This window comes from Phyllobates terribilis, unplaced genomic scaffold (assembly GCF_046119375.1).
Source record: "Phyllobates terribilis strain yellow unplaced genomic scaffold, ASM4611937v1 Scaffold_3__8_contigs__length_932513732, whole genome shotgun sequence".
NCBI lineage: Eukaryota > Metazoa > Chordata > Amphibia > Anura > Dendrobatidae > Phyllobates > Phyllobates terribilis.
The window spans coordinates 145,185,974-145,201,445 of NW_027362763.1; positions in this window are offsets into that span (position 1 = coordinate 145,185,974).

Consider the following 15,472-nt stretch of genomic DNA (forward strand, 5'->3'; position numbering starts at 1 on the left):
ACACGGTATACTCAGGGACGTGGGCTACTTCTACCCGCATAGAGCAAGGTAGCCAGGAAAGAGTGCAGATAGTCGGGGAGGCCTACAACTCCACCTGGCCAGGGGAGATCCTGCTTGCTCACAGACTGACCAGGCCCCTACTGCTAACCAGTACTCCCGGGAGGGTCTGCTTTATACCATCAGTAAAGACCCTGAACTGCACCACACGTCTCTGTGTTTCATCGCTGCACCAGCACCATTACTACTGGGACGCTCACACCATCACTCCCATCATCCACACTAACTGCCCTGAGGCAATACTTCTCCCGTGGGGAGTTATTCCATAATAGGCTGCGCAAATTACATCAGCCTCAGCGGTCTGCAGCGCAGCGGCGGTCCCAACTGACCGCAATCCACGGGTGGCATAGTCGGACATTGTTATTACTTAAGACTGCCACTGGTTTGACCGCCCTGGGCACGGACCGGGTCACCGCCACGGAGGACTACAACCCCCAGCGATCCGGCTCCGGGTATCCCCCTGCACAGCACAGGCCCAGGGGGCGCGTCACTTCTTTAATAAAATGTTAGTCCATGAGGAACTTTATGTTTAAAGAAAAATGTCTCAAATAAAATTAGATTTGCTTTTGTGATAAGTGCCACATTTAGTTAATGTGTAGAAGCTAGTGATGAGCGAGCAGTAAAATGCTTGGTTACTCGTTGCTTGGGTCGAGCAAATTGGAATGCTCGAGTGTTTGGTCCGAGTAACGAGCCGAATTTAAGTCTATGGGAAACTCGAGCATTATTCAGGCGGCTCCCCCCGGCGGTCTGCAGAGGGCCTAAACATTGCCCAAATCGATGAGAACAGTGCTCAAATGACATGGGAACAGCATGGGGAAGACCCCTGGAAGCATTTCTGACTCCCAGGTCACTGCTGTCAACAACGTTGTCAGAGATATTACGCCACTTTTACGGACTCACAATAAAACATACAAAAATGAAAACCAAAATAGATTTTCCTGGGAAATATGTTTAGGAACATCCTTTCAAGTGTAATGACTTGGATATTAGGCAAAATAAATAATCATAAACAAAAATGCTCCTCCACACCTTGGGCTATGTTCACACGTAGCCATTTTGATGCGTTTTTGCACTTTTGCATTGCTTTCAACCATGACAAATGCATTCACTGGGAAATGCCATTTTAACATTTTACAACCTTATCTGGCTATGTGGTGGGTGAAACATCATCAGACACATCCTGCTTCATTTATGAAGGAGGGATCGTGAAAGTCACAAACACTATTTTTACAGCCTTACTATTCTTAAAGAGCCAGCAGTCGGCTATGCATTGTTGTTCCTATTATTAAAGAGTGAGTCTCCTATACTGTTATTGCATATGCAGCAACTGCCACGTCCTCTGCCTCGGCCTTTGCATGCACCATCACCATCACGTCCACTCACCTGTCCCTTGCCACGCACCTTGCCCATTTTAAATGGAGGCCAATATTTTCCACGTTCACGAGAAATTGCTGATTTTGGAATGCAGTTATATGTGGTACATCTGACAGAGAACCACGGTTTTAAATAGCAGGCCTGTAATTTACTAATGTTATTCTACACAGAGACCTAGTGTGAATAGCTTGACCGACACACTGCAACGAAATGGAAGGCAGAAATGGCTGATTTTGGAACACTGTTATAGGTGATATCTCTGGCAGAGAACCATGGTTTTAAATAGTAGGCCTATAATTTACTAATGCTATTCTTTACAGAGACCTAGTGTAAATAGCTTGACCGACACACAGCAACAGAATGGAAAAGGAGGCCAATATTTTCCACGTTCAGTTCAAATTTCTAGATTTTTATCGCTGAAATATGGAACAGATCTGGCTGTATTCTACAGGGTTAACAAGCAAATGAAGCAGAAAAATTGTGTTCTCTGGATTGCTTTTTAAGCAAATAACCAGGATTAAGCTAAAAAAAAAATTTCCCGATCCCCTGATATCTGGGGCTATGTCTACAAATATCTGTAATTATTACAGCAGCAGCAGACAGGATGTTCAATGGACCCTCTTGCACTATATGCACTGCAGTCTGCCACATACCCTGCCTGCCTGCCTAACTCCTGCTATCACCACTGAATATATGCAGCTGGATTAGTCCTCAGAAGGACTGTTAGCTCAGATATATATACACTGCTCAGAAAAATAAAGGGAACACTTAAACAACACAATGTAACACCAAGTCAGTAACACTTCTGTGAAATCTACCTGTCCAGTTATGAAGCAACACTGACGTGAATCAATTTCTCCTGCTTTTGTGCAAATGGAACAAACAACTGGTAGAAATGATAGGCAATTAGCAAGATACCCCCTATAAAGGAGTGGTTCTGCAGGTGGTCACCACAGACCATTTCTCTGTTCTCATCCTTTTTTGCTGTTGTTTTGGTCACTTTTTCATTTTGCCATTGTTCTCACCCCTAGAGGTACAGTAGCATGAGGTGGTATCTACAGTACAACCCACAGAAGTTGCTCAGGTAGTGCAGTTCATCCAGGATGGCACATCAGTGCGAGCTGTAGCAAGAAGGGTAGCTGTGTCTGTCAGCACAGTGTCCAGAGCATGGAGCAGATACCAGGAGATGTGGAGGGAGCCATAGGAGGGAAACAACCCAGCAGCAGGACTGTTACCTCCTCCTTTGTGCAAGGAGGAACAGGAGGAGCACTGCCAGAGCCCTGCAAAATGACCTCCAGCAGGCCACAAATGTGCATGTGTCTGCACAAATGGTAAGAATCCGAATCCATGAGGGTGGTATGAGGGCCCGACGTCCACAGATGGGGATTGTGCTCACAGCCCAACACCATGCAGGACGCTTGGCATTTGCCACAGAACACCAGGATTAGCAAAGTCGCCACTGGCGCCCTGTGATCTTCACAGATGAAAGCAGGTTGACACTGAGCATATGTGACAGACGTGACAGAGTCTGGAGACGCCGTGGAGAGCGATCTGCTGCCTGCAACATCCTTCAGCATGAACAGTTTGGCAGTGGGTCAGTATTGGTGTGGGGTGGCATTTCTTTGGAAGGCCACACAGCCCTCCATGTGCTCGCCAGAGGTAGCCTGACTGCCATTAGGTACTGAGATGAGATCCTCAGACCCCCTGTGAGACCATATGCTGGTGCGGTTGGCCCTGGGTTCCTCCAAATGCAGGACAATGCCAGACCTCATGTGGCTGGAGTGTGTCAGCAGTTCCTGCAAGATGAAGGCATTGAAGTTATGGACTGGTCCGCCCGTTCCCCAGACCTAAATCCGATTGAGCACACCTGGGACATCATGTCTCACTCCATCCACCAACGTCACGTTGCACCACAGACTGTCCAGGAGTTGGCGGATGCTTTAGTCCAGGTCTGGGAGGTGATCCCACAGGAAACCATCTGCAACCTCATCAGGAGCATGCCCAGGCGTTGTAGGGAGGTCATACAGGCACGTGGAGGCCGCACACAATCCTGAGCCTCATTTTGACTTGTGTGACAGTGTATATATATATATGTTGTGGAATACATATACTAACTATAAACAAGCAAATCTCTCCCTAGCTCAGCATCACCTCTCCCTACTCTGCCTGATTCCGGGATAGACAGTGACGAGCATAGCGGCGCCAGGTCTTATATAGACCTGATGATGCTGTGCGGCCAGCCAATCACTGTAATGCCACAACCAACATGGCTGCGGCATTACAGTGCATGGCAGGCAATCCCTGCATGTTCATTGGTTCTCTAAAGAATGACAAACATGCAGAGTGGGGACCCAAGTTCCCGCCCGAGCAGCCCGGAAATACTCGCCGAGTGCCGAGCTTGTCAAGCACCGTAATGCTCGGACGTGTACCGAGCAGTGGCGAGCACGTTCGCTCATCACTAGTAGAAGCCATATTGTATCAAAATAATGAATAAAGGCTTTACATGGTGCAAGAAAGGTACCATGCAAGTCTCATTTTTTAGCCGACAGTCTTGAACTGGATTAAATAATTCATAATATACTGTGAAGTCTCATCCATGAGTCATGTTCGTTAAGTATATGGTAACAACAACTTTATAAAAGAAGAGCAAAACAGCTAAAGAACTACCAAAATTAGGACATCATGTTTCAAAGTGGTAATTCTCTTTGACAGTTTTGGTTGTAACAAACATGACATTGGGAAAATTAGCCGAGGCAGAGGAGCACGCAGAATGGAAAACCAGGTGTAAAACTTCCTTTCTGCCTCTTGGATCACGGTACATTGAAGGGCATGCACCTGTCCTATTGTTTCCAGACAAATGGGAATACATCTTAGTGCAAAATGAACTTTTATCTAAATGGAAACAAGAGACTTGTGGTTAATTTATGCATGAATTAGTATGCTTCATTACTGCATTGTGTAACAAATTAATGCACGTTGTGAAGCGGTTTATCGGTTGTTTTAAGCATCATCAAACTCTTTCATTCAAAAGTGAGAAGGAAACATTTAATCCTTAGTTTATTAGCATAATATAATAATTGGATTGTTTAATAGACAATAGTCTTGTCAAATAAACGCACATCACAACAGCAGGAATTTTTTACCTTATTTATCATTTGAGGTGTAAATGATTAATGTATTTTTTTTGTAGAGGTACTCTAGATACAGTAGTATAAAATGCTAAAAGTTTGACTAAGTGTGAGCAAACTTTGTGGTCAAAGTGAGGCCAGTTCTGCTACAGATAACAAATAAGAACATACTGATTGTTAGTCTGTGTCATCGTTATCAGTCATTAGGGATGAACAGACCCATGGAAGTTTGGGTTCGTCAAGTTCGACCAAACTTTAGTCCAAAGTTCAATTCAGGTAGCAGAATTGTACCTGAGTTTGAACCGGAACCCCATAGAAATCAATGACGACCCGAACTTTGGAGCTGGACAATCAGCTCTCTTTCCGAACTGCAAAACGGACTTCAAGGAGAAGTCTGTGTTCAGAGTTCGGTGTCCGGTACTTTGTCTATCAGCCATCATTAATCTCTAGGATGAAGGTCTTGCCTCTCCTTACAATTTTTCTTTGCAGAGTGCCTTTATGTTCTAGATGTTCAAACATTTACCTTTCAATAAGAAATTTCTTTAAAGTGGTTGTCCAGGCTTGAACATCACATCTGCAGTCATTCTATGTGACTGCAGACTTGTCAATCCTCACAGCGTGCACAGTGCTTGCTGTCATGATTCTCCATGCCAGCATGGGGCGCGGTGTGGTCATATAACCACAGGTTTGCGATTTGAATACTTTCAGCCACATTTCAACTAGATGTTTGCCCTTGCTCAATTCACTTGTATTGAGCGAGGCCACACACAGCTAGTTAGCATGTCACAGCATGTATGAAAATTTCATACTTGCAATAACACACCCGTCTGTTCCTGGGGCTGGCAACACAGAATCCTGACACCATGCACTGTGTACTTTGTGAGCATTCACAAGTCTACAGTCACATTGAATGACTGCAGAATTGAAATCAAGCCTGGACAACCCCTCTAAGGACTCCAATTTCTAAAAAGCAAATTCAATATAAATTGTATTGGAATAAAATGCTGGCAAATTCATATAACATAAGCATCTCTGAATACAGCATCACCTGTGTTACATTGACCACTTAACACAAAATCAAGTCCATGTGCGTTGAGAAACGTGGTACCTTCACACATTACACTGTACATGTATATGATTTATTTAAACTGTCACCGAACAAAATCGCACAGACTTCTTAATGAAAACTGGTGTCCCAGACACCAGAGAAGCGCAGCCAGTCGGCCCAAGACTAAACAGTTTTGGTTCCGCCGGGAGATGGCTGTAATTGGTCTTAGACAGACAAATCACAGTAAAAGTGGCTGGTATAGTCTGCTTTCCCAGCTTCAATCTTTTCATTGATGTTACATAGCAGATTGGAACTGGCAAACCCCTTAGAGGCCGCTATGAATAGTAGTAGCGGCATCTGGATGAACAACAGAAGGAATGGGCTCTCTCTTTCACCTCATCGGTACCCCACGATTACGAGTTACCAATGTTTTCTATGGCAATCTGTGTCAAAGTAAAGGCCTTGGGGTCTTCTGTCTTCATTGGCCTGTTAGGCCCTGCCATGAGAAAGGTATAACAGGCATAGTGTCAGTGTAACACTGACAAGTCTAATGAACTGCATTTCTGATGTAACACAGTGTATAAGATCAGCATTGAAAGTGAAAAATATTTGTGTCCCATAGTAGGACTAAATAACAAAGTTAATAAAACAATAACATTTGTAAAATATATAAAAAAAACACAAAAAATAGTGGAAAAAAAGTTTTGCTACTAAAATCACATTTTATTTAAAAACCAAAATAAACAAACAAGTGCACATAACTGGTCGTGTCAAGAGAAACCCCATTAATAAAACTGTCACATTGCTAATCCCATATGGTTAACACTGTAAAAAATAAATAAAATACTCTCCAATAGTGTAGCTTTTTCATCACACTGACATAAAAACAATAAAAAATGATAAAAAATTGTATATAAAAAAAAGTGGTAACACCACAAAAAAACAAGCATTCAATTAGCTCTCTCACCAGAAAAAAAAACAACTAACAGCTCTCACAATATCGCTGTAAATATATGTGTATATATATGTATATACAGTGCCTTATGAAAGTATTTGGCCCCCTTGAACCTTTCTACCTTTTGCCACATTTCTGGCTTCAAACATAAAGATATAAAATTCAAATTTTTTGGGGAAGAATCAACAAGTGGGACACAATCGTGAAGTGGAACAAAATTTATTGGATATTTTAAACTTTTTAAAAAAATTAAAAACTGAAAAGTGGGTCGTGCAATATTATTCAGCCCCTTTACTTTCAGTGCAGCAAACTCACTCCAGAAGTTCAGTGAGGATCTCTGAATGATCCAATTTTGTCCTAAATGACTGGTAATGATAAATAGAATCCACCTGTGTGTAATCAAGTCTCCGTATAAATGCAGCTGCTCTGTGATAGTCTCACGGTTCTTTTTCAAGTGCAGAGAGCATCATGAAGACCAAGGAACACACCAGGCAGGTCCGAGATACTATTGTGGCAAAGTTTAAAGCCGGATTTGGATACAAAAAGATTTCCCAAGTTTTAAACATCTCAAGGAGCACTTGAAGCATATTGAAATGGAAGGAGTATCAGACCAATGCAAATCTACCAAGACCCGGCCGTCCCTCTAAACTTTCATCTCGAACAAGGAGAAGACTGATCAGAGATGCAGCCAAAAGGCCCATGATCACTCTCGATGAACTGCAGAAATCTACAGCTGAGGTGGGAGAGTCTGTCCATAGGAAAACAAATCAGTCGTACACTGCACAAATCTGGCCTTTTTGGAAGAGTGGCAAGAAGAAAGCCATTTCTCAAAGACATCCATAAAAAGTCTCGTTTGATGTTTGCCACAAGCCACCTGGGAGACACACCAGACATGTGGAATAAGGTGCTCTGGTCAGATGAAACCAAAATCGAACTTTTTGGCCACAATGCAAAACAATATGTTTGGCGTAAAAGCAACACAGCTCATCACCCTCAAAACACCATCCCCACTATCAAACATGGTGGTGGCAGCATCATGGTTTGGGCCTGCTTTTCTTCAGCAGGGACAGGGAACATGGTTAAAATTGATGGGAAGATGGATGGAGCCAAATACAGGACCATTCTGGAAGAAAACCTGTTGGAGTCTGCAAAAGACCTGAGACTGGGACGGATATTTATCTTCCAACAAGACAATGATCCCAAACATAAAGCAAAATCTACAATGGAATGGTTCAAAAATAAACGCATCCAGGTGTTAGAATGGCCAAGTCAAAGTCCAGACCTGAATCCAATCGAGAATCTGTGGAAAGAGCTGAAAACTGCTGTTCACAAACGCTCTCCATCTAACCATCTAACCTCACTGAGGTCGAGCTGTTTTGCAAGGAAGAATGGGCAAGAATTTCAGCCTCTCGATGTGCAAAACTGATAGAGACATACCCCAAGCGACTTGCAGCTGTAATCGCAGCAAAAGTATTAACTCAAGGGGGCCGAATAATATTGCACGCCCCACTTTTCAGTTTTTAATTTTTTAAAAACGTTTACAATATCCAATAAATTTCGTTCCACTTCACGTTTGTGTCCCACTTGTTGATTCTTCCCCCCAAAAATTAGAATTTTATATCTTTATGTTTGAAGCCAGAAATATGGCAAAAGGTAGAAAAGTTCAAGGGGGCCAAATACTTTCACAAGGCACTGTATATATAATTTGATAGATAGATTGAGATTTCATTATTTTTATTGTCCAAAAGTATCAAAACATATATAAATTTATCTGGTGTTGCAGTAATCATTTTGACCCGAATAACAAGGCCAACTTTCACTTTCACTGCACGATGAATGACTTAAAAAAATAATAAAAACAATTTGTGGATTGCTGCTTTTTGTTAATTATGTATCAGTAAAATCTGTATAAAACCAATAACATGCCCACTCAGGTCAACCATCTTTTAACAGAAAAATTGTATGTTTCCATGCAGGCCCGGCATCAGCACCCAGCGCACCCGGGCAAGTGCCGGGGCCCTGAGCAGGCGGGGGGGCCCACTCACCGTAGGGCACCCCTGCATGCTATAGGACCCGTGAGCGGTGCTGTGTCAGTGCCAGCAGCTGCCAGCCCCGCTTGCTCAGGGCCCCGGCAGCCGGCGGCACAATACTTACCTCTCCCCGTGCCTCCGCAGCAGCTCTGATGTCTTCCGCGTCCTCTGACTGTGACAACTTGGGACAGAGGGTGCGGTGACGTCTTTCCATCGTGCCCTCTGCTGAGCCGTCACAGGCAGCGCAGAGCGGGAAGACGCCAGCGCGGGTGAGGAGTCCGGAGCAGCGGCATCAGGTGAGGAGAAGTGAGATGAATATTTGATTTTTTTTTTCTTTATGTATGGACGCATGGGGCATAATATGATGGGGGAGTGATGACATCCTGCATGGGGCATTATATGATGGGGGGGTGATGATTAGTGTTGAGCCACCCCCGTAGTGTTCGAGTTCGGTTCGGTTCGTCGAACACCCGTGTGTTCGCCGAACTGTTCGTCGAACTGTTCGTCGAACACCTTCGAACACCGTTAAAACCAATGGCAGGCAAACAAAAACACATAGAAACACATAGAAAACACCTACAAAGGTGTCCAAAAGCTGACAAACTGCTCAGAAGACATAACTAACACATGGAAAAGTGACAAGTACATATAGTCATGCGAAAATAAAAGAGGTGGAGGAGTAAAAGGAGGGGGAGACACAGATATAGGCATGTCATGCCCTTCTAAAATCCAAAAAGTGAGAAGCCGACACGGCCAGTCCGCTCCTGCTCGTGCCACCTCCGTGTCGCCGGGTTTGTGCCAGAGCCGCGGTGAACCCTGACGGCCAGCCCCCCTCTCCCAATACTGGTGCCTGTCCGCTGGTGGGTCGAGCGAGCCCCCCTGTGGTGGAGGCAGCTCTAAGCTTTTTAATTTAAATTGTCTCTCTAATTTGAATGAATACACTTTAAATCCATTTACAAGGATCTATTGGAGGGCAAGTCTCATGCCAGCAGCCGCGGTAATTCCAGCTCCAGCAGCGTCCACTAAAGCTGCTGCAGTTAAAAAGCTTTTATAAGGAACGAGCTCGGCTGTCCACCGCAAGGCATCCTACTGCCAGTCCCAGCCCCTATGCCTTGGGGTGCCTCCTGATGCTCTTCACTAAGTATCCCATGGTCCCGAAGCATTTCCTTTGAAAAAATTAAGTGTCTAAACTACAGGTGGTGCAGCTTGCTTAACAGCCGGGATAATCCGCTCACTAGCAGACACTGCTACTAGGCACAAAGTATTTCCTGGGCTAGATGCAGTTAAAAATTTGTAATTAGATACTCTCGTTGGATGCTGAGAAAGCATTCCATAGAGTCTCCTGGCACGCCATATATGATTCTCTTAAAAAGCTTGGGGTAGGGGTCTAGGGGACCCTTTTATAGCCAAAATCACGGCCCTGTATCGCAATACGTCACCTAGGCTGAAGATAAATGGAACTGTAGCACCCTGAGGGCTCGGTTGCTACAGACGTATTGCACCTCACCCAGAGGTGTGATATCTCACTCTCAGGTAAGGATGGAGTGTGGATCAGGACCCGACACCTGCATGCATTACACCACATTGCCGTGGGGCAGGGCGACCAATATGCCCCTGAGATGGGCACGACAGTCCCTGTCCCTGGCTGGAGTGGGGGGAGGGAACACTGAGGAAGGGGAACCCTGTAGTGCAGGAGCAGGGAGGAAGCAGTTCCTGGGTGCATAGAGAAGGGAGTATAAAAGGTGGGCACCATCTTAGTTCAGTGCAGAGAAGTCTGAGCAGAAGTGGCAGGGAGCAGGGGCTCTGCATGAGCTCTGCTCCGGAGGCGGGCCTAGTAACAGAGGCCCAGGCCTGGAAGAGGGAGAAGGAAGGAAGAGGAGCGGAGAAGGCTCCAAGAACGAGGAATGAAGGGATCCCAGGGGTGCGGACGGGCGAGTCGCCACCGCACGCCCGAATCCACCTGCGTGGAGGGGTCAGGCCAAAGGGGGAGACCGGTCCCCGAACTAGTGGAGGCAGGAAACGACCCTCAGCTAGAAACCGGAGGCTCTGACATTTTATGTGGCGCAGCCCCTCGCTACACCCGCTAGGAAGGCACCACATAGGGTCAGGGAAACTGGCGCCAAGTTTACCAAGAGGAGGCCCGAGGCAGCCGGACAGAAGTGTTGGTAAGAAAGGCCAGACAAAGGACACACAAAGGGGATCCTGTGAAGTGCTCCAAAGTTATCTGGGAGTTGTTTGAGCCCCTCACCTGGTGAGCACAGTACGACGTGGGCAGCCGTTACCTGCAGACGTGGTCTGGATAATAAGAACTGTGAGTAAAGGCCCTGAACTGCATCACTGACTCCATGTCGTTACTGCTGCTGCCCTGCACCATCACCCCCATCCTCCGCATACACTGCCCTGAGGCTATACTCCTCCCGTGGGGAGTTATGCTACGCTCTGCTGCACCCACAACACCAGCCTCAGTGGTCTGAACTGTAGCGGCGGTTCACTCTGACCGCAATCCACGGGTGGCGTAGTCGGACATTTAAACATGAAAACCACATAAATAGTTCCGCCACTGGTTTGACCGCCCTGAGCCACGGAACCGGGTCGCCGCCACGAAGACTACAACCACCAGCATCCACCAAAAAGGGTCCGGCTCCGGGTGTCCCAAGGCCCAGGGGGTGCGTCAGAACATTTTCATCACCTTTCACAATCACCAATGGGACAAGGCAGTGATGTCCTCTGTCCCCTCTCTTATACATCCTAGTGACGGAGCACCAGCTCTCATCAATTCGCCATAACCCCAATATTAGGTGGATTGAGGTGGGAGGCACCGAGTACAAGTGCTCTCTATTTGCTGATGATGTCCTAGTATATATCACTCAATCACATATATCCATCCATGCTGTTATGGCTGAAATAGATCACTTTGTTACATGGTAAAATTTTAAAATCAATGCAGCGAAGTCTGAGGCCCTCGATGTCTCCCTCCCCAAATCCATATAGTATTCCATCCAGTCCAACTTTCCCTTTGCCTGGCCCTCACAGGGTATCAAATACTTAGGAATTCCTATTCATAGAGACCTCTCCCATCTATGTTATCTTAATTTTGGGCCCTTTATTGAACAACTCCATACAGACCACGGTTGGCAAGTTAGAACTGTAAGATTCACTACGTGAACCACTGGTGTTTTGTGGAAAAGCACATGTACACTGCGTTCCAAATTATTATACAAAAAGTGTTTAGGAGTGATAAGGGAAGAATTTGTTTGTCAGTTAAACTCATTGATGGTGATGTGTGTCAGGGCTCTTTATATCACTGTAAGCAATTGCAGACACCTGTGCTAATTAGTTTGGCAGGTGTGTCCAATGAAAGGCAAGACTACTTAAGAAGGCTCTCTCACATTATTAAGCAGCCTACATTTTCTGCCAAAATGGGAAAGAAAAAGGATGTGTCGGCTGCTGAGAAGCAACAAATTGTGGAGTGTTTAGGTCAAGGCATGACTACAATCAACATTGTGCGATGATCAGGATGAAGTGTCTTGGCAATCAAGAAGTATGTAGCTGATTCACAGTACACACGTGTGCGTGCTGATAAGGGCAAATTGAGGACTCTTTCCTACAGGCAATTACGTCAGGTTGAAAGAGCAGCGGCAAAAAAGCCTTGTCATAGCAGCAGACAAGTTTTTGAAGCTGCTTGTGCCTCCAACGTCCCCCGAACAACAAGATGCAGGGTCCTTCAGAGGTTTGCAGCTGTGCATGCGCCATCCTGTCGACCTCCTCTATCCACTTCACACAAGCAGAAACGGCTCCAGTGGGCCAAACATTACATGAAGACTGATTTCAAAACTGTTTTGTTCACGGATGAGTGCCGTGCAGCGCTCGATGGTCCAGATGGATGGAGTGGAGGATGGCTGGTTGATGGACACCCCACGCAAACACGGCTACAGCGCCAACAAGGAGGAGGTGGAGTAATGTTTTGGGCTGGAATCATGGGGAGAGAGATTGTCGGCCCCTTTAGGATCCCTGAAGGCGCTAAAGATGAACTCCATAATGTATGTGGATTTTCTCAAACAGCACTTCCTGCCATGGTTCAAGAAGAAGAACCGTGTATTTCACAGCAAGATCATTTTTCTGCATGATAATGCACCATCTCATGCTGCACATAAAACATCTGCATCTCTGGCTGATATGGGCATAAAAGGGGACAAACTTATGGTGTGACCCCCATGCTCCCCTGACCTCTACCCCATTCAGAACCTTTGGAGCATCATTAAAAGGAGTGTCTATGATGGCGGGAGGCAGTTCACATCTAAGCAACAGCTCTGGGAGGGTATTCTGTCCTCATGCAAAACAATTGAAGCAGAAACCATCCAAAACCTGACAAATTCAATGGACGAGAGAGTTCAGAAGCTCCTTTCGAACAAGGGGTCCTATGTGAAAATGTAACATCACCTAGAATAAAGTTTTGAGTTGAAAACTGTTTGATTTCAGTTTCTAACAACCTGCTAATGCTTATAATTTCAAAAATGACCATTTTTTTGGTCTTTATTGAAATGAAAAGGTTGATCGAAAAGTTTGGGGGATCTAAGAGTGTGGCAACCCAGTAGTCATGATTACTTCGAATTCTGACAATATGAGGGTCATGCTGCAGGTAGTGCAGCAAGAAGGCACTTATGTGCCTTGCGCATCTCGGAGCCCCAAAATTATTTTCCGGGCTAGATGCAGCTAAAAATTATTTTTAATTTTAAATCTGGTGAAGCTTTAGTATAGATGGCCTAATAGGATCAGTGCTGCACAATGCTACAAAGCCCAAATTATTTTCCAGTCAAGATACAGATAAACATGATTAGTAATTTGAAAGCTTAAAACGGTTGGTAGGGTGATTTTAACCAATCATCAAGCTTTTACTCTCCCCAGGATGACACAGGGGTAGAAAAGTCGTTTCGGATCCATGATTTGGTCATCTTTATGAACGTGAGTCTGTCTACATTATCAGTGGAGAGCCGCGTGCGCTTATCTGTCAGCACACCACCAGCAGCGCTGAACACACGTTCAGACAGAACGCTGGCTGCGGGGCATGACAAGATCTCCAAGGCGTAAGTGGCTAGCTCCGGCCATTTATCCAGATTGGAAGCCCAAAAAGAGCAAGGGTCCAGTGACACAGTCGTGGCTTCAATGTTTACTTGGAGATACTCCTGTACCATCGTCTCTAGGCGTTGACTATGTGTTAGACTTCTTGTCTCCTGTGGCCTTGCAAAGGATGGGCTAAAAAAGTGGTGAAATGATTCCGCAAAATTGATGTTACCAGCAGATACTGTGGTTCTGTTACGGTTTGAGTGCTGAACACTTGACGGTCCCACGGTTGGCAAGTTGGAACTGTGAGATTCACTACGTGCACCACTGGTATTTTGTGGAAAAGCACATGTAAGATTCTGCAACAGTCTCTGCTGATACTCCTGCATGCGTGCATCCCTTTCTATGGCAGGAATAATTTCTGCAAATTTACTTTTGTACCGGGGATCTAACAGTGTGGCAACTCAGTAGTCAGGATTATTTCTAATTCTCACAATTCGAGGGTCATGTTGCAGGTAGTGCAGCAAGAAGGCACTCATGTGTGTTGCGCATCCAGGAGCACCAAGTCCCTGTTGTGTTGGTGGCGAGGTAACAATCATGCTTCCTTCCTCTGTCCTCTCCCCCCAACCTCGCACAACAGAAATGTGATCAAGGTCTCCCTCATCTGATGAGTCTTCCATCAGTTCGTCCTCCACTTCTTCCTGGGCTCCTGCACCTTCCTCACTAGTTTGGCTGCTACCATGCGCCCTGGTAAAACCATCTCCCCCACCCTCACATGCCTGCCGCCTTGATGCTGCCGACCGTCTGGACCTTGCAGATGTTAGCCATTCCGCATACAACTCCTCCTCCTCTACTTCCTCCACCTCCTCTTGTGCCACCACCTGACTCCGAATTCTTTTTAGCATGTGCTCCAGCATGTAAATCACCGGAATAGTCATGCTGATAATGGCATCGTCAGCACTAAACATCTTCGTCGCCATTTCAAAACTGTGCAGAAGGGTGCATAGGTCCCTGATCTGAGACCACTCCTCCAGCGTGATTTGCCCCACCTCTGAATCTCGTTGGCCCAGGCTATACGTCAGAACGTATTGCACCAGGGCTTGTCGGTGCTGCCACAGTCGCTGCAACATGTGCAGAGTTGAATTCCACCGGGTAGGCACATCGCATTTTAGCCGGTGAAGTGGCAGGCCCAACGACTTCTGTAGAGATGTAAGTCGCTGAGCTGCGGGATGCGAACGGCGGAAGTGAGCACACAGCGACCGTGCCCTCTGCAGAAGGCCATCTAGTCTGGGATAGTGGGCTAAAAATTGCTGGACAACCAGGTTCAACACGTGAGCCATACAAGGCACGTGTGTGACATTGCCCCGGCGAAGGGCCGCACCCAGGTTTGCAGCATTGTCGCACACGGCCTTCCCTGGTTTCAGGTCCAGTGGAGACAACCATTCATGAAATTGGTTCTCCAGAGCTGACCACAACTCCTCAGCTGTGTGACTCACATTTCCCAGACATTTCAATGTAAAAACCGCCTGATGACGTTGAGCCCTACTGCCAGCATAGTAAGGAGGTGTGCAGGATCCCTTCTGCGCAGTTAGAAAGCTTGTGGCATGACCAGACAGGCTTTGGGTGCAGGTGGAAGACCGAGAGGAGGTTGAGGAGGCAGAAGCAGTGGAGGAACTTTGACATAAAGAGGATTGACGCACAACTCGTGAGGACGGCAAGACTTGGACAGCAGCCCCTTGTCCTGCTGTCACCATAGTTACCCAGTGCCCAGTCAGCGACATGTAACGCCCCTGTCCATGCCTACTCGTCCAAGTGTCTG